This window comes from Nycticebus coucang, chromosome 5, assembly GCF_027406575.1.
Source record: "Nycticebus coucang isolate mNycCou1 chromosome 5, mNycCou1.pri, whole genome shotgun sequence".
NCBI lineage: Eukaryota > Metazoa > Chordata > Mammalia > Primates > Lorisidae > Nycticebus > Nycticebus coucang.
In genome coordinates, this window is record NC_069784.1 from 72,776,090 (window position 1) to 72,795,088 (window position 18,999).

The window sequence follows — 18,999 nt, forward strand, 5'->3', positions numbered from 1 at the left end:
AAGAGACCCTTCCATTGATGCACATGTGGTGAGCTGGTGACATAAATTTTTTTCCCATTTATATGCAGTTATATTCTTTGCTGTGTTTAATTATATTTAATAAATAGTTTCTTTTGGGCGGCACCTGTGGCTCAGCGGGTAGGGCGCCGGTCCCATATGCCGGAGGTGGCGGGTTCAAACCCAGCCCCGGCCAAAAAAAAAAAAAAAAAAAAAAAAATAGTTTCTTTTTATTGTACACAAATAATCCCATCAATGTAGATGGCTTTTAGTTTTATTCATTGACACCAGACTTAAATCAATATTTTGGGTTCAAACATGCTTTCACATGGATTTTCCGGAATAAAACAGTACCCAATAAAAATAACAAGTTGTACATGAAAAATCCTAGAGAACAACACTGTACCTAAGGTTTCAGTAAGGTGTTTGTTACTTTTCCTCCGGCATCTACCCTGGTGTCTGGACCGCTAGGTAAGTAGGTACCCACAAAGTCCAAATATCAAAACCACGGGAAGGAAGCCCTGGGAGCAAGACAGGCCCATGGGGAAGCAAACTTTTGTGTCTGAAAGTGGAGAACAATTGCTAAACTATTGATTTAAGATTAATGAGAATGTTAAAGATACCTCCAAAGACAGCAGGACACTGATCCTAAACCCAAGTGTGTGGAACATAAACCTGGAAGGAGTTAACATTCTGTGAAATTTCATCTTTTCAGTTTAAACCCTGAACGTCTACAAAATACAGTTTACTTCCATTTAGAGTTACAGTCTCCTGCTCCTGGTGTCTCAAATCCCCATCTGACCAAGGATTTCCACTGAAAGGTGGAATTACTAAAATTACCGACTTTGCTTAAGTGTTAGTTTCTCAGCACGTTTACATAAGAGTGACATAAATGACCTGTTAAGGGGCACAAGGGTGTGCCAGGCCGTGGAATTTAATGGTGGCGTTCTGGGTTGTTTGTGGGTTTTTTTTTTTTTTCAGTTTTGCCCGGGGCTGGGTTTGAACCCACCACCTCCGGTATACGGGGCCGGCAACCTACTCCTTAAGCCACAGGCACCGCCCTTGTTTGTGGTTTTAATGCTGAATTAGTTGTTACCAAATACCCTTCCTCATTCCCGAGTTTGCGGCTTCCATCCACCTGGGGTGGGGGTTGGGGGTGTGTGGCGGGGAGGGTGTCTCCCCCTGTCTCCCCCCGCCCATCATTTCATAAAGTTACTTAGAATCAGTACACTGTCTTGAGGAGGGTCACTATAGGGCTGCTACGAATAGACGCAACTTGAACTTCACCCGTTAGCAGGGTTAGGTAGAGGAAAGCCGAGGGCCAGGACTGCGTTACACACCAAATTAGGGTCACGGCGTCTATTCACGAGGTGGTTCACCATCCCTGGGAGAAGAGTCGGGGGCCGATGAGGCCGGTTCCAGGGTCTGGGTGGTCCCAGCTGAGGCTGCGGAAAGGGCTCGTAACCCGGGAGTCCGTGGCACAGGTGCGGGGCAGCAAAGAAGACCGCGGCGTGGAGGAAGCGACTTCCGGGAGAGCGGGCGCGCGCCGGCTCGGCGGTGGCGTGGGCGGGGCGGGGGAGGAGCGGGCGGGGAGCGCGCGCGCGGGCTCGCGGGCCGCCCAGGGGGCTGGAGGCTGAGCTCGCGCGCGGGCGCGCCGCCGGCGGGAGGGGGCGGAGCCGCTGCGGCGTCTGACCCCGCCCCGCGGGCCGCGGGAGGCGCGTCTCCCGGCTGACGCGGCCGCCCCGGGCCGAGCGAGACGGACGTGCCACCTGCAGTGCCGGCTGGTGCTTTTTATTTACTAGGGAATAGTTCCTCGCGGGAGAGTCCGGGAGCGCGCTGGCGACACTCGTGCACACACACACACACGCGCGCGCACACACACGCTGGCGCGCTGGCTTTTCACTACTGCATCTCCTAACCGGCGGAGCGAAGCGACTGCAGGTTCTCCTAACCTCAGCATCGTGGGGCCAAGCAGAGGCATTGTCGTCCGGGAGAGCCCGGTGCCTGCGCTGCCGCCTCAGGTACCGACCCCCGCAGACCATCGGGTAAGCCCTCCTCTCTCCCTGTGACCGGTTCGGGTTTGGTGCCTGCAGACCCGAGGGAGCGGTCGTGGGAGACCTGGAGTTCACATTTCGGGGGCATGCTGCCCCTGCAGCCTCTGCCGGCGTCGTCTAGCGCTAGCAGTTACTACTACGGTTACTTGTGCTTCCAGCCCTGGAGTTACTGTCCCCTTCTTCCCTTCCCCCCAGCCCAGTCTGTTCTGTGTTCCTTGGTTGCCAAGGAGACTTGCTTAAACATCAGCCTTGGGACATCTATTGGAAAAACAGGTTTCTTAAATTATGCTGTTATTTATTTTGATTTTTAAAGTAACATAATACACCGAGGGCCTTGTGGTAATTTGGCATTCATTAATCTGTACTCAAGCGATGGTTTCATTCAATTTCAAGAAAAGCCTTAATTGCACGATATGGGTTGCTTTAAAAAGGATTCGTCAGATGAATTTTTCAACGGATTGTGTCTTGAATCAAATTACTCCCATTTTGGAAATCTTATAAAGAAAGCTATTTCAACTTAAATCCCTCTTTCCCTCTATTTACAGTACTATTTTGCAGTTTACTTAGGTGTGATTATCTTAAGCATTAAAAGCGGAAGATGGTTTAATTGTGGTTCCCCACAATTAAAGGAGATCTTCTGTTGTAAACTGGCCACAAAAGGAATACATATTTGTGAATTCCTAATGTGACAAGACAATGATCATGACATACACCTTAGAAAGCATTTCTATATCCATTGCACCCCTACGTGCAGTTTACTGCACCTCTACCCATTTCTGGAAAGATTCTGCTTTCTTTCAAACGTCTTACTGATTTTTTTGAGATATATCTGTATCTTTGTGTCTATGAAGGTAGATGGTGCGCTCAGTACTGCAGAGTTTAAGCTATTAGAGATTATATTAAAGTGTAGGGTTTTTTCTTTTCTGATGGACCTTCCTGGAATGCTGATGAGGCCCTGCAGAAGAGGTCAGTGTTTCTATTTCACAGGTGCCCCTAGTACCTGGGCCTTCAGTTTTGTTTTGCAGCCTCAGGTGATTAGTGAGTAAACTTGTAATAAGATAGTTGAAGGCATCAGCAGTCCAGTAATTTATACTCTGCACTTTCATACTTTAATACTTTTCATACTTTAATCAGAAACAGAAATGACGTAGTAAAAATCCACTGCCATTTAAAAGTTCATTTTGCTTTCTTTTGATTTTTGTTCATCTTTGTTAAATGAGGCAAGAAAATAAATAAAATGCTTTTACTTTGGATTTTAAATTCTGTCATATGTATTGCAATAATATGAGAAACAAGGAAACAAAATAATGGTAGGTAGAAGGGACTTACGCAACTCACAGGGCTCTGTGAGATGATTACTGATGACAAATATTACATTGAGGTTTACAAAGGACTTTTCATACATGTTCGTTTTTTTTTTTTGAGACCTTGTTGCCTCAGCTAGTATGCAGTGGAGTCGTCATAGCTCACGGCAACCTCAAACTCTCTGGCTCAAGTGATCCTTTTTCTTCAGCCTCTCAAGTAGTTGGGGCTACGGGTACAAGCCACCACAACTGGCTAATTAAAAAAATATTGGGGGGTGCAGGGGCTTGGCACCTATAGCTCAGTGAGTAAGGGTGCCAGCCACATACCCTGAGTCTGGTGGGTTCAAGCCTGGCCTGGGCCTGCTAAACAACAATGACAACTCCAACCAAAAAATAGCCAGGCATGGTGGCAGGCGCCTGTAGTCCCAGCTACTTGGGAGGTTGAGGCACAAGAATCGCTTAAGCCCAAGAGTTTGAGGTTGCTGTGAGCTCTGATGCTACAGCACTCTACTGAGGGTGACATAGTGAGACTGCATCTCAAAAAAAAAAAAATTTTTTTTGTTTTTGTTTTTGTTGAGGTGGGATCTTGCTGTTTTGCCCAGGCTGGTCCCAAATGTCTGGCTTCAAGCAGTCCTGCCTCCTACTCCCAAAGTACTGAGATTACATGTGTAAGCTCCCACGCCTGGCCTCAGGTGCACTTCTTTTTTAACCCTTATAAACAGCTTTGAGAGGTCAAGAAATAACCTTCTATTTAAAGCTGAGGAAGCCCAAACTCACAGGGCAGTCCTGTGGGGAAGCCCTTTCTGGATCCAGGCATCTGGCACTTGCACACCCCTGTAAAGGGGGCAGTTCTGCTATAGCAGATTATTGTTACATAGGCTCTACAACGTGCTAGTTTCTGAAGGAAAACAGAAATGTCTGGATTTTATTTTATGTGAAGTGTCTTTAATTTTAAAAACTTTAATGACTACATTAAAAATATATCAGGATCCTATCTGGCTTTTGGCCTGCTAGTGTGCAGTCCATAATTTTTTACTGAGGTCTCATCCAATTCTAAGCTATTATGCTCTACTAGAATACTGATGTGAATAGATACATCCATCATTATAGGAGCGATCAAGAGTTTTCTGATTTTAATATTAATCTCATCTCTCAGAGATAAGGGAGGTTTCAAATAAAGGAGCATAAAGTGTTGCAAAGTGAGAATTTCTGAATCTGGTGAAACAAAAGCTTTGCTAGTTTAAAAGTTATGTTCCTGGCTTGGGTTTTTTCTTGGCATAGGGCTAAGAAGTATAGAAAAAGTCAGTTGGGTGCTTGCCACTGTGAGAGGAGGTAGAATAAAAAGTTGGATGGAAAGTGGAGCCTCGTGAGGCTTTCAATGAAAACTTCTTATTAAGGTGTTAGGTAATTAGTTCAAATCCACCACTGAATACTGCAAGCTGCAAAAGGAACAAAAACGTAAGTGCATTAAAAAGGATCATAAAATTCCAGCACCCTGGCATAGAAAATGCTGTTTATGCCCCAAGTCATAGTATATTATAACGAAGCAAATGCTTTTGGAGAAGCATTTGCTTTCTGTTTCTACTGGGACTATAGAGGTCTCAGTGACTTCACTGAAGCAGGTGGTCAGAATGAAGTGTTATTTTATTTATGCTGTTTCTTTTGTGAATCTAAAGAGGTAGAGTTTCTCAGAAAGCCAAAAGGTTTGAATAGCATTGCTCTTAATGGTTCTCTTATTCCAAAATCACCCTCTGTAAGGATGTGTTAATAGTAAATATAGGCATCTCAGTTTTAATTTTATGGAAATGTGTTTCACCCCTAGTAAAGAGCTGTGCAGGTGTCAGTTAATACTGTTGTAACAAGATGGGACCCTGGGAGGCAAAGACAGAGGCAGATGGATAACTTGAACTAAAGAGTTTGAGACCAGCCCGAGCAAGAGTGAGACCCTATCTCTAAAAATAGCCAGGCATTGTGGCAGGTGCCTGTAGAACCAGCTACTCAGGAGGCTGAGGCAAGAGGATTGCTGGAGTCTAAGAGTTCAAGGTTGCTGTGAGCTATGATGTCATAGCACTCTATTCAGCATGACAGAGTGAGACTCTGTATAAAAAAAAATGTAACAAAGTTCTGGCTGGGTGCCATGGAGGTAGCATCTCTGCTCTCAAGAATTCAGAGCAAACAAACATACCATGTCTGGCAGCGTCTACTTTCCTAGTCCTTTGCACACATGTTATTTTCCTTATTGTCTTCATGTTCCTATAAAGTAGGCATCTTATTTTTATTTTATGGATGAAGTATCCAAGACTATGTAAAGTTCTGGACCAATGAGAGAAAATTTGAAACCACAGCTGCTCTTCTTACTTCATGTCCTTCTTCCCTGACTGTTACCTACTGGAGGTTATGGTCAGGTGTGTAATTATGATTTCAAGGCAGTTATGTGTTCATTGTTACGACAGAAATACATAGAAGCACAGACACAGGGAGAAATAAAAAGTATTCTGATTGTGACAAACAGGTCAGTCCCCGTGGAGGAGGCGTGTAAGTGTAGGGCTTGACAGCTGGGTCTGGTGATGTTGAGTGAAGATCCTTGTAGCTACTGAAAGATTGGAGGAGCTGCCAGATAGTTGGAAATGTGAGTTGAGAGGGTGGTGCTGGTGATGACTGATATTGATGAGCTAATTGTAGCAGAAGAAATATGGTCTCTGAGACAAAGTATTGCAAGAAAATGAGACTGGGAGGGGATGGAGGAAACCAGATTGAGGAAGGAGACCAGGAGAAGAATTGTAGCCACAGAAAGAGAACAATCTGAAGAATGTAGGACTGATTCTTATCAAAGACTCTGAACGTAAGGGTATTAACTTCTTCATACAGAAACTGGTACACAATAAATACCCAGGAAATATCATGATGTGCCTGCATTTTTAATGTCCAATGGCTGGCACATAATTTTTCTCTTATCACTTTTCTATGGAAAGAGCATATGAAGATATTTTATGTGAATTCAATAGGACTAGATGACATTCTTTTTTTTTTTTTTTTTTTTTGTAGAGACAGAGTCTCACTTTATCGCCCTTGGTAGAGTGCCGTGGCGTCACACAGCTCACAGCAACCTCCAACTCCTGGGCTTAGGCGATTCTCTTGCCTCAGCCTCCCGAGTAGCTGGGACTACAGGCACCCGCCACAACGCCCGGCTATTTTTTTGTTGCAGTTTGGCCGGGGCTGGGTTTGAACCCACCACCCTCGGTATATGGGGCTGGCGCCCTACTCACTGAGCCACAGGCGCCACCCTAGATGACATTCTTGAATGTTCAAGAATGGGAGAAGATTTTGGCAAATTAGATGATAAACAATGTAATCATTTTCTTCTAGTAGAGTCAAAGGCTTGGAGGCTAAAGAGGCTCTTACAGGTAAGAGATCTTAATGTTGCACAAGCTTTTGATGAAGTCTTGGGTCTGTGGGGCAACTAAAGAGAAATGTGAGCTCTCTGTTTGCCACTTGAAGTGCTGTACACAAATACAGACACACGAGAAATGGGAGACAGACTTAAGTAGATTTAAGTACTAGATCTAGAATGACCAAGTGAGAGAGCTTGCCTGTTAGAATGATGGGCACAGGTAACAGCTAGAGTGTAGCACTGGGAACATTTGCCATAACAGGAATTCACTTTAAAGTTGGAGGGATTTTAATTCCCGTCAAGTACAATATAAACTAATATGATTTGAGACAGTATACCACAGATATATTTGGCATGTAGTAGAAAATATTGTGAACAAATGATGTTTGTAAGGAGCCCACTTTATTCAACAGGGCTTTTGATGACAGTGGAGATCGATGTGGCTATGTCTCTGTGCCAGGCAGGGCCTTATTCTACCTTCCCTCCTTACATGACTGGTTCTATTTTAGAATTTCTTCCAGTTTGCAGAGCAGAACTTCAGAATTGATACAAAACTTCTTACTTTCCCTGTTTGGGGGAATTATTAGACAGGACTTGTTTTGTTCACCTGGTCTTGGCATTTCCAGTTGGAGCCTTCATTTCCAAATCCTCAAGACAAGATCTTTTCGTAAGAGGTGCTGAGCAGGATGACTTGCTCAACTGTCTTCATATTTCTTTTGTTCTTTCTCTGTTTCATATGCACATTGCCTTGCATTAATTCACTTAATTTAACTTGATTTAGACATATGGCATTATAAACTTTGGTGAGATTTTTTTAAAAAGGAACTATGTAGAAAAAAATCCTAGTTTTGCAAATTTGACTTGAAGTCAGATTAGTTCTGCATATGGCAAAAAGCATTGAAAGCTGTAAATTTGTCTAAAATAGCTTTTTGCCTCGCAAGGTTGAAATCACCAACCTGATGATTTTTAAATGAAGAAGGAAAGTCTTTGGCAGTTTTCATGGACTCTTGACAACATTCTCCTACATGTTTATTTGAGGGATAATGTGTTCTACTTTCCATGCCAGATGAGCCAGTTCCAGTTACTTAGAGGCAGGGCTGGCCCCCTTCCCCACCCAGACGGTACAACTGCTTTGGCATCCAGGATATTGATGGAATAAGTAGTCCCATCCGGGCTGATTGCTTCAGTGGGAACATATTCGATGCTAATAGCACAGACAATAAGAGCAGTGGAGGAGGCATTTTGCAATTTTTTATGACAGACGTTCTAGATTTTTAAATCATTACTTAGAAGCCCCATTATTTATGATTTTTAGTTCTACAATTGAAATTACAAGGTACCATGGCATCCTTGGATCCTGGATTTGAATACTAAATCTGATACTTCTTGGCTTTGTGATTCCGAGTCCAGTTATAGATCCCTTCGAAGTCTCTTTTTCCTCATCTGTAAAATGGGAATTCTATTACCTCGATGGGAGGTGTGCACAGAAACATCTAGCACAATGCCTGGTGCATACTAAAAGTCAGTACTTACTAATCCCTTTCCTTTGCCTCTCCTTTCCCTCTTTTTGTGTTTTTGTCTTCCTCAGAATGATGGCAGAATCCATTTCAATTCCCTGCGCTGTATAAAATGTCTTAATCTGGTGTGTCAGCCTGGGAGAGTGATGCAGTGTGCTGCTTGGGCAGGCCACCCAGGGAGAGGGATGATATCTTGGGGTTCATGGTGTCTTTCCTCTCTGACAGATCACCTCTCCCTGCACCAGCCTGGCTGCAGGGAAAAGGAGAAATGGTCAGTCTCTTTCCCCCTGCCTAGGCAGCTCTGTACTCTATTCTAAGATCTCTTCAGGGGTCTACATCTGCAAAAAGCACTGAACTGCCCCTGGTGTCCCCCGTGGAGTTAATAATAGCAGCATCTAGTGCCTGGCGGGTATGCAACTCCTAGCCTTTCTGCAAGGTCAATTTCAAGTTGCCTACATCTTTCTAGACAACTAGGGGTTTTCCTTCATGCTAAATTATGTAAATTTTATGAAAAGGTCAAAAGCTCACCAGGCTCAAAGAAAACACTCCTCAAATTCTCTTTCAAGTCAGCTAGGATTAAAATCTTCCCAAAGAATACTTTCTAGTTAAATGTATTTTGTTTACTTTTTTCTCTGTACCATTATCTCACCCTTTCCCGCTGTACCAATGACTCCTCACCCTCAAAACTATCAGGATAATTTTTCTGCAATTCAATCTCATTTGGGTCTCCAGCAACCTAGGAGTATAGGTGAAGTTAATATGTCTTGACTCTTTTTAGGGTCACTGTCCTGGCTCTGGGCTTAGGGGTAATGCAGCCAGCAGTGAGAACTGCTACCCTGTTTACCCGAAAATAAGATTATTTTAAGGTGTGCTCCCAAAGATGCGCTAGGTCTTATTTTCAGGGGACGTCTTATCTTTCCTGTAAGTAGGTCTTATTTTCGGAGGATGTCTTATATTCGGGGAAACCGGGTAGAACCCACTGTTTGCTGACAAGGAACATTTATAGCAAGTTAGTTTGAGCAGTAAATTTTAGGATCCTGTGGACCAAACTAGTCCTATTTTTATTGTACAATGGATTTCAAACCACATCCTTTAAAAAAGACTATTTTTGTGCTACATGTGCTCTGCTTATCCCTGGTATGTATTTATTTTTTCAGTGTTTTTAAAAAATATTGTAATTTCATAATTCAGATGTTATTAGTAGTAAGTAACATTAGTTTGAATACCTAAAATAAGAAAGCTATAGGGAGTTACTAATGATAAATTTGTGATCATTAGTAAAGACAGAAAATCCTTTACTCATTTCTTTATGACTCAAGAAAAGGATACAATAAAAAATACTTTATAGTGGACACTAATTATGAGGATTCCAGGATGAAAGTGCAGTGCCCAAGATGACATCCATCCCAGGTCCTGTGCCTGTATCACCTTCACAGACCAGCAAAGTTATGAAATCATATGACTAAGAAAAAAGCCTACTGTAAATGTGAAGAACTGGCTTTATTCTCAGCCACTCCCCAAGTGACAGCTATGGTTATTATTTTGAAAATTTAGGTTCATAATTGAGGTATATATCTGAGAGGAAGAGATTTATTTTGATAGAGTCTCTCTTTGACTTGCCTCCTAATGTACTGTGTTTGACATTCCTTTGAAAGAAGACTTTTTTTTTTTTAAAATGCTGCTCTCATGGTAGGCAGTGGTGTAGATACAATCAAGTAACCCTTTGGCTGTGAAGGGAGTCTCTAGTCTTTCCCAGCTGGATGTCGTTGAGCTGATATGGCTGATTGGTGGTGGTGGTTTTTTTTTTTTCCTGAGAATCCAAGCTTTTTAAAGAACCGTGGAATCCAAGTTTTTGGTATTTTCTTCTATGAAAACATTAATTACCTACAATCTAATTTGAGCATAGCTTATCTTCTTTAGCTTTGGGTCAAAGCTATTTATCATTTCTTGCAGGTATTTACTACCACCTACACATAGGGCTTCTTGATTGGCCAAATGTCACTTGAGAAATGCAAGGCCTTCCTGCACAGCACTGAACTTAAACTCAAGGCCTTCCTGCACAGCATTGAACTTAAACTCAAGGCCTTCCTGCACAGCACTGAACTTAAACTCAAGGCCTTCCTGCACAGCACTGAACTTAAACTCAAGGCCTTCCTGCACAGCACTGAACTTAAACTCAAGGCCTTCCTGCACAGCACTGAACTTAAACTCAAGGCCTTCCTGCACAGCATTGAACTTAAACTCAAGGCCTTCCTGCACAGCATTAACTTAACTTTTTACCGAAATTCTAATTTGTGAATCTTAGAGTCATTTGCATGTTTTCCCCCCCAAGTAAATTTCCTGTCTCTGATCTTGTAATCTTCCAGAAAGTTGTCAATTTTTAATTTCTGTATTTCTTGTTGTTCTCTCAGTGTCTTTCATCAGAGGTTTGCAATTAATATGTTGTCATTACATTTTATTAATTGCTTTAACATTGAACATTAATGTATTCTGTTGATGTAATTGCCAAGGAATTTGTGGATGTAGGTGGAATTCTTTGGCCAGCATGTTTTCTCCTCATGGGCAAGGGTTTGGTGAACATGGAATTAGGAAAAGTTAGTTACAGGGTTTAATATGTAACTAACTCCTATGTGTAAGTCCTATATACAGCCTTTGAAAATAAGAACATACTTTACTCCTAGACCCAATGGGTCATACGTTCCCAGATCCCTCTAAATATGTGCCTTGGTTTTTGCAGTTTTCTTCTGGGCACTGTATTTCTGGAGTTCTTGCTCTATATTGACCCCTTGTTGGAAATCTGTGTCGTGTGGTTGCTATCCATTCTTGACTCATGTGAAAATTTTTAGAGCCTCAGTCAGGAGCTGTGGTCATACTAGTCCTTTATTTGATGAAAGGTCAGAGGCAAGGATAGAAGGGGACCTCTTTATTTATTTATTTTTCTTCTTTGTAGAGACAGACTCTCACTTTATCGCCCTTGGTAGAGTGCTGTCACGTCACAGCTCACAGAAACCTCCAACTCTTTTGCCTCAGCCCCACCCCAGTAGCTGGGACTACAGGCGCCACCACGATGCCCAGCTATTTTTTTGTTGTAGTTTGGCTGCGGCCGGGTTTGAATCCACTACCCTCAGTATATGGGGCCCTACACACTGAGCCACAGACACCGCCCAGGAGGAGGACCTCTTGCATCTCATCATTAAGTAAGCCCCTCCTGTCAGTGGCCAACTATTGACTGAGATGTTTAGGAAGCCCAGGAATCACTGCTCCCAAGAACTTAGGATTCGGTGCTTTTCTTCTTTGTGTCTGGAGCCTCATATGTTTGACCTCAGAAATGAGAGCCTGTTGAGAGTTTAAGGAGAGGCTCTTTCCATGTGGCAATATAGTAAGTACCTACCAGCATCCCAGCCAGGACATAGGGTCATCTCTCAGGTGCCAGACACACGTCCCTCCTTGGCCAGTTCCAGGGCTTCCTAAAGGAAATGCCAGAGCTAAGAAGGTCTCTTTTTAAGGCTGCTCGACCTAGAGAGAGCAGTCCTGAAAATCCCTCGCGGTAAGGGGGACCTGGAGGTAGACATTATGAGTGGATTGGAAGCGCAGGGGCAGGTAGAGTCAGATTCCTTGAGTTTCCACTCTGCAGGGAGGCTTGGAGTGACCTTGACTTCAAAATTCTGTGCCTAAGTCTCTTGTATGAACTATGATAACATGAAGACTCTTACTTTTCTCACACTACTGTTTGTGAGAATAAAATTAGATACATCTGAAAAGTGCTGTGTGTATATTGAGTGCTCTGTGATTGTTTTTGATTAGCCACGCTAGGACCTTGATTTAGAATATCATGTATTTACCACGTTCTAGAAATAAGTATAATCCAGAGGTTTGCAAATAGGCTGATCCTCAGTGTGACCTGGAGTTGTAAAAATGCACGTTGCTACATCTTCTACACTTAACTGTGTTAGAATCAGCACTGGCGCTGAGCCATCTGTGTTTTAAGAAACTCTCCTTGAGTGATTTTGATGATAGGTCTGATTTAGAAGCCATGGGGCTAGAACACAGTGACCTGCTTACACTCTGCTTCCTACTCCCCCCTCTCAGGGACCAGCTGTGCAACCGCAGCTTTCCTGTCTTTCACATTGAACATTAGCAGGTTAAATCAGTTCTGAGGGCACAGCTCTCCACATACTTAGTGGACATTTCAATAATACGTGTGATTCTTTACTAACCTGGAGCCCTGTCTGATAGAAGTTATAATGCGTGATTAACATCTTTCCTTCTGAAACCAAGGTGGCGATTTTCCACACAGATTTGTGTACAACAAATCAGATGGATGGCTGCACAGAGTGTCCTTACAAATCGTCATTTATATCATCTATATCATGGTTAGAGTGATTAAAAACGTACGTTCTGCTTGAGATAAAATCAGATGCTTTTTACTTTATATCTTTTTTAGATTTACAGTGTTGGGAGTGATTGTATGGCATTATATAAGCCAATTGGAGAATACCATTTCTATTGTGGATGGAATCTCCTGAGTCATTGATTAAATGGTTGGTTGCAACCTGGTGTGGGAGAGACTAGATACAGCAGGATTTGGGGACCAGAGAGACTGTAATTTCAATTGTAGTTTCTTCTTTATTGGAGGGATCATTCAAAATGTGGTTTTTGAATATTAGGCATTTTGAGGAGATATGCAATTGTTAAGCACCAGCATATAGAAAAGAAGAAAAATAAACCTTGCTGTTAGCTTGTGAAAGTATAAGTGAATTTCAGACATTTATAAAAGTAATCAAGGTTATATGCATGGTGAAGAGCTGCTTAATTGTAATTTTAAGAGAAGTCATTTTGTGGGGCATGGATGTATGAGAGAAGAGCAGATAGCATACTTAGGTTTGTCTGTCTAGTGGAATTTAATCATCATATGGCTATTGTGATGGCTTCCCTGAATTGAAGAAAAAGTCTTTTGACTGGAAGAATGACTGTCTCCCCCTTACCCCTGAAAATCAGGGAAGATGCTGTGTATAGAACTTTGCCAAAAAATAGTTAGGTCCGACTTTTCTGCCTTTGATGTCAGGGACAGCGAGGGGTGGGTGGACGAAAGAGAGAGAGAGAGAGAAAACACTAACTATGAAATGGCATCAGTTGATTTTGAGGCTGCAGCCTCATCAGGTGCTTAGCATCTGGCCATTCTACCAAAATCATCTTTTTTGGCCATCTGTGAAAATTATAGGGATTGATAGCTTTGAAGCACAGCAGCTGAGTCTAATGTGTTTCTGACTTGTGTATTGAAGGTAATGACCACATGGAGATATCCAGTGGCCAAACGTGCACAATAAATGCAAGATGACCAGACATGTGCATATAAATTTAGAAATGTATTTACGTCATGAACTGGCAGTAGATATTATTTAAATCTCTAGACAAGCGTATGACCTCTTCTATTTAGCTCTTCACAGAGAAGTAGATCTCAAGAGAGATTGACCTTGAATGTTGGTGGTACTTTGTGATGCTTCTGGCGTGTGCCCTATCATGGTAGGTGGATTTCATTAATTTTCCCCAACATTTATCAGGCCTTTTGCTAGCTCGGCTGACCCCCTTTTATAGAGGATTATTTGGTGTCATTCCACTTTCTGTTGGCTAGCTTGGACTAGCAGAAGGACCTGTACAGAGAGGTTAAGCAGTCATTAGAAATTTAAGTAAGTTATGAGACAATAAGCTATTCAGCAGTGCTATAACTGAGGATCAAGAAGGTAGGATTCAAGACTTTCAATACATACTTTTACATTTCTCATACCTATTTATTTCTCAGAAAAACCTCGACTGATGAATGTATTGGGTGGAAACTTAACCTATAGTGAAGGCAGCCTTTTAAATAAAGTCATCAAAATGCCATGAGGTGGGCTGCACGTGTGGCTCAGTGAGTAGGGTGCCGGCCCCATATGCCGAGGGTGGCAGGTTCAAACCCAGCCCCGGCCAAACTGCAACAACAACAAAAAAATAGCCGGGCGTTGTGGCGGGCGCCTATAGTCCCAGCTGCTCGGGAGGCTGAGGCAAGAGAATCGCGTAAGCCCAAGAGTTAGAGGTTGCTGTCAGCCGTGTGACGCCACGGCACTCTACCCGAGGGTGGTATAGTGACACTCTGTCTCTACAAAAAAAAAAAAAAAAAAATGCCATGAGGTGATTTTGGCATGTATAACTTAGTAGCAGAGTTTCCTATGTATGTTTTAATTGTTTTTCCTCATCCAGAACCTCCCCACCTTTGGCCGCTCAGTGCCCAAACCATGGAGCCACCATTGGCTTCTTCCTCTCACAACTCACATCCAAGCAGCAAGGAAATTGCATTGGCTTTCCCCTTAAAGTATCCCCAGAGGCTGACCTACTTCTCTCCACATCCCACGACCAGACCATTCTTGTCCTAGCCAGCATCCCCTCTTGCTTAAATTACTGAAACAGATTCCCAGCTAGTCTCCTTTATCTCCCTGATTCTACTCAAAACAACAGCCAGAGTGATCCTTCCAAAACGTGAATTAGGTAATATTATTTCTCTGCTCAAAACTGCAAGAGCTTTCATCCCAAGAACCAGCCTGCTCTGATCTTGTCCATTCCTACCTTGGTCTCGCTGCCTCCTTTTGTGCCTTAGGACGTGCACTGAGGATCCTGCTGCCTGTAGGGCTCTTCCTCCGGTCTGCTCCTGGGCTCAAGTCCTTCTGACCTTCAGGTCCCTGCTCAAATGTCCCCTTCTTAGGGACGCCCACTGTGATCACCTTATATAAAATTGCAAACTACCCCCCACCTCTTCACTCTCAATTTACCTTACCTTGTACTATTTTTTTCACAGCTCTTCTTACAAACAGCTTCACTGAGCAGAAATTTGTATACCATAAAAGTCTACCCATTATACAGTTTAATAGTTTCTAGTAAATGTACAGAATTGTACCACTGTTACCACAATCTAGTTTTAGGACATTTCTATCACCCCAAAGAGTTCCTTGTGCCACTCTGCTGTCCCTTCCATCCCTTCCTGGGGGCTGTTGTTGGCAGTGTCTTTAGAAACTTGGCTTCCCCCAGTGATTCCTTAAGACCTTTGGCTTAATTAGACTCAGAAAGCTTTTCCCCACCTGCCTTCTGACTCTTCCCAGTGTGAACTCTCTCTCTTTCTCAGACTCTATCAATAGCATGCTTTCAGGAAATACTGATACTGCACAATCTTTAGTGTCATGTATGTCTAGCTCCTAAGCCTCTTTGTGAAGTACTGTTTATTTAAAACAAACAAAAAACCCTTAAAACTTCTAGGAGTTGACTATTTGAAGGAGTTCAGTAATTTACCTGTATATGTTTTCTCAAGTTGGGTATTCTTTTTTTTTTTTTTTTATTTTGGCCAGGGCTAGGTTTGAACCTGCCACCTCTGGCATATGGGACTGGCGCCCTACTCCTTGAGCCACAGGCACCGCCCATCAAGTTAGGTATTCTTAAAATATTTCCTAAAATTTACCAAGATTTTCTATGGCCACCAAGGTAGAAAGGAAAGTTGTCGGATAATTCTACAGTGGGAACAAACCAGATATGTCTGGCTCAGGCTTACCAGCATTAGGACCAGACTTCAGCTCCACTGAGTCCACTGTCCTGCCAGAGGGTCCCAGGGCCCCTGGCCAGGGCTGTCAGTGGTGGTGCTGGGGCAGAACTAGGCCCACAGAAGGGCTTTCTCCACTGGGCTATGCCACCTTCTCATGCGTTTCTGGCTAGAGATGCCACGTCCATTCTCTGTGTTGTTGCTCCTGCTTCAGGCTGCTCTGTTGCCCCTTGGTGACCAGGGACCTTAAGGCTGACTTAAGACTATTGACCCCATGGCCTGTGACCTTAGGCTGCCTTAAGACTATTGACCCGATGGCCAGTGGGCTTTGTCTGCTTGTAGCCCCCTTTTCTTTTTTTTTTTTTTAATGTTTGTTTATTGCTCTAATTTAAGCTCTGACATTCTTTTGTTTTTTTGTTTTGGCCAGGGCTAGGTTTGAACCCGCCACCTCTGGCATATGGGACCGGCGCCCTACTCCTTGAGCCACAGGTGCCACCCTGTAGCCCCCTTTTCTTCCTATAGTAGCAGCAAGGTGGGGTGGGGGTGATTGATGGAATGGCTTTGATGACAGCCCTAAGGTTGAATCTTGGTTCTTTTTTTTTTTTTTTTTTGTAGAGACGGAGTCTCACTGTACCGCCTCAGGTAGAGTGCCCTGACGTCACAGGGCTCACAGCAACCTCTAACTCTTGGGCTTACGCGATTCTCTTGTCTCAGCCTCCCAAGCAGCTGGGACTACAGGTACCCACCACAACGCCCAGCTATTTTTTGGATGCAGTTTGGCCGGGGCTGGGTTTGAACCTGCCACCCTTGCCCTACTCACTGAGCCACAGGCACCGCTGAATCTTGGTTCTTTTATATGCTAGTTATTTGGTCTTGGGTGAGTTACATATTTCCTTGAACCCTCATATTCTCTTCTGTATGTGGGGACAGCTGTACCTATCGTGCAGTATGATCATGTGGCTCACGACCCATATTGGACATTCATCTCATTGTCCAGTTCCTCCACAGAGTCAGCGCCCAGGGAGTTTTTGCTTTTGATTGTTATCTTAAAGTGAGCTTGGAGGGCCCAGGGTGCTCCCCTTTCTTGGGGGAGACAGACCCTTCTCCCTTTATCACCACTGGGGGTGTGGGGGTACCGTGAAAGTTGTCATCTTTTTGACGACTGTCTGTGTTTTTCCAGTCCTTGGTCTCTCTCAATGCTAATGAACAGCTGTGACATGTGGGCTGTACCTGACCCACACGTGGGATCCATGTTCTCTTTCAGGGTGAAAGTTAGAAAAGTGCTCTGTGCTGTTATCGCTTCTTAAATATGCTGCCTTTGGTGTTTCTGCTTATAAAAGATTGGCAGTTTTGTTATTAATGGTATTCGAGGCTGTCAGGAACACTCCCTTGGCACACGGTTGCTGGGCACCTGTCCAGTTTCAGGCAGAGTGCCAGGTGCTGCTGAGCCGGGTGAGGGAGACCGTCAGGGCCTTATTGTCTCCAAGCTGACACTCCAGTGCAGGAGACAGACCGTCGCTGTGTGAGCTCACAGAGAAGGGTGAGATTACGAAGGAAATAAATGCCGAGAACCAGAGGTTCATGGTGCTATGAAAAGTGTAAAGCAGGGAATTTGACCTGCTCTGGGGTTGGTGAGGAAGCCGTTCCTGAGGAGGTGGGTTCCTGAGGGGTTGAAAGATACCTGGAGTTAATAAGGTGAAAGGGAGAGAGTGGAGATGTTTCAAGTAAAAGGGAGAAAAAAGTCCATGCAGAGGGTGGAGGAAACAGAGCAACAGCAAAGTAATGTGGGGGGCAGAAAGCTGGGGAGTGCAGCGGAAAATGGTGCTGGGGGGCAGAGAAGGACTACACCTGGGCCTGTAGGGATACCTGTTTTATCCTAAGAACACTGGAAGGCCATTGAGGAAGGATCGTAATCAGGAAGTGACAGGGAAGGCTGATGATGGCTCCTGATGGCAGGAGAACACTAAGGGGGACGGAGGGAGGCACTGGAGCCCAGCGCTCTGGTTCAGATCAGAGGTGGTGGTTGTATCTTACCCTAGGGAGATGGCCAGAGAGCAGGAGAGGAACTGACTATTTAAGGACAACTTACAAGGTACAATTTTCAGGGCTTGGTAAATGTTGTGGATATTGAGGGTGAAGGAAAAGAAAACCTGATGACTTTTACATGTGTGGGGGTGGTGCTGTCATTCCACACAACTGAACAGGAGCAGGTACTAATGCATCCAGCTGCCTGGGTGGAAGTACCGTCCACACAACTCCATGTACCATTTCCTACAATGACGTGGTGGAAGTACTGTCAGCACAACTCCACGTACCGTTTCCTACAATGACCTGGGTGGAAGTACTGTCCACACAACTCCATGTACCGTTTCCTACAATGACCTGGGTGGAAGTACTGTCCACACAACTCCACGTACCGTTTCCTACAATGACCTGGGTGGAAGTACTGTCCACACAACTCCACGTACCGTTTCCTACAATGACCTGGGTGGAAGTACTGTCCACACAACTCCACGTACCGTTTCCTACAATGACCTGGGTGGAAGTACTGTCCACACAACTCCATGTACCGTTTCCTACAATGACCTGGGTGGGAGTACTGTCCACACAACTCCATGTACCATTTTCTACAATGACATGGGTGGGAGTACTGTCCACACAACTCCATGTACCATTTTCTACAACGAGGTGAGTGAGAATACTGTCAATACAACTTCACGTACCATTTCCTACAAGGACATGGGTGGGAGTACTGTCCACACAACTCCATGTACCATTTCCTACAACGACGTGGGTGGGAGTACTGTCCACACAACTCCACATACCATTCTCTACAACGATGTGGGTGGGAGTACTGTCCACACAACTCCATGTACCATTTCCTACAATGACATGGGTGGGAGTACTGTCCACACAACTCCACGTACCATTTCCTACAACGATGTGGGTGGGAATACTGTCCACACAACTCCACGTACCATTTCCTACAATGACATGGGTGGGAGTACTGTCAACACAACTCCACGCACGTACCATTTCCTACAATGACATGGATGGAAGTATTCTTCCATGGAACTCCACGGGTGCCATTTCATATAAACCCATGGGTGGAGGTGCTGTTTCATTAACTACAAGGTAGAGATGCTGTTCCCCACACCGTATGGATGCTGGTGCC

At 44.0% G+C, this 18,999-nt stretch overlaps 1 protein-coding gene across 3 annotated transcripts in view; it reads left to right on the forward strand.

Moving 5' to 3' along the window:
• Positions 1 to 1,787: 1,787 nt before the first annotated feature.
• Positions 1,788 to 18,999, forward strand: part of KLHL32 (kelch like family member 32) — a 267,924-nt gene continuing 250,712 nt past the window's right edge. Inside the window, exon 1 of one of the 3 annotated variants that reach the window (XM_053591512.1) lies at positions 1,788 to 2,042. The gene's annotated coding sequence lies outside the window, so the exon portion shown is untranslated. The remainder of the gene's footprint in view (positions 2,043 to 18,999) is intronic. The other 2 variants (XM_053591509.1, XM_053591510.1) reach the window with 2 other exon arrangements.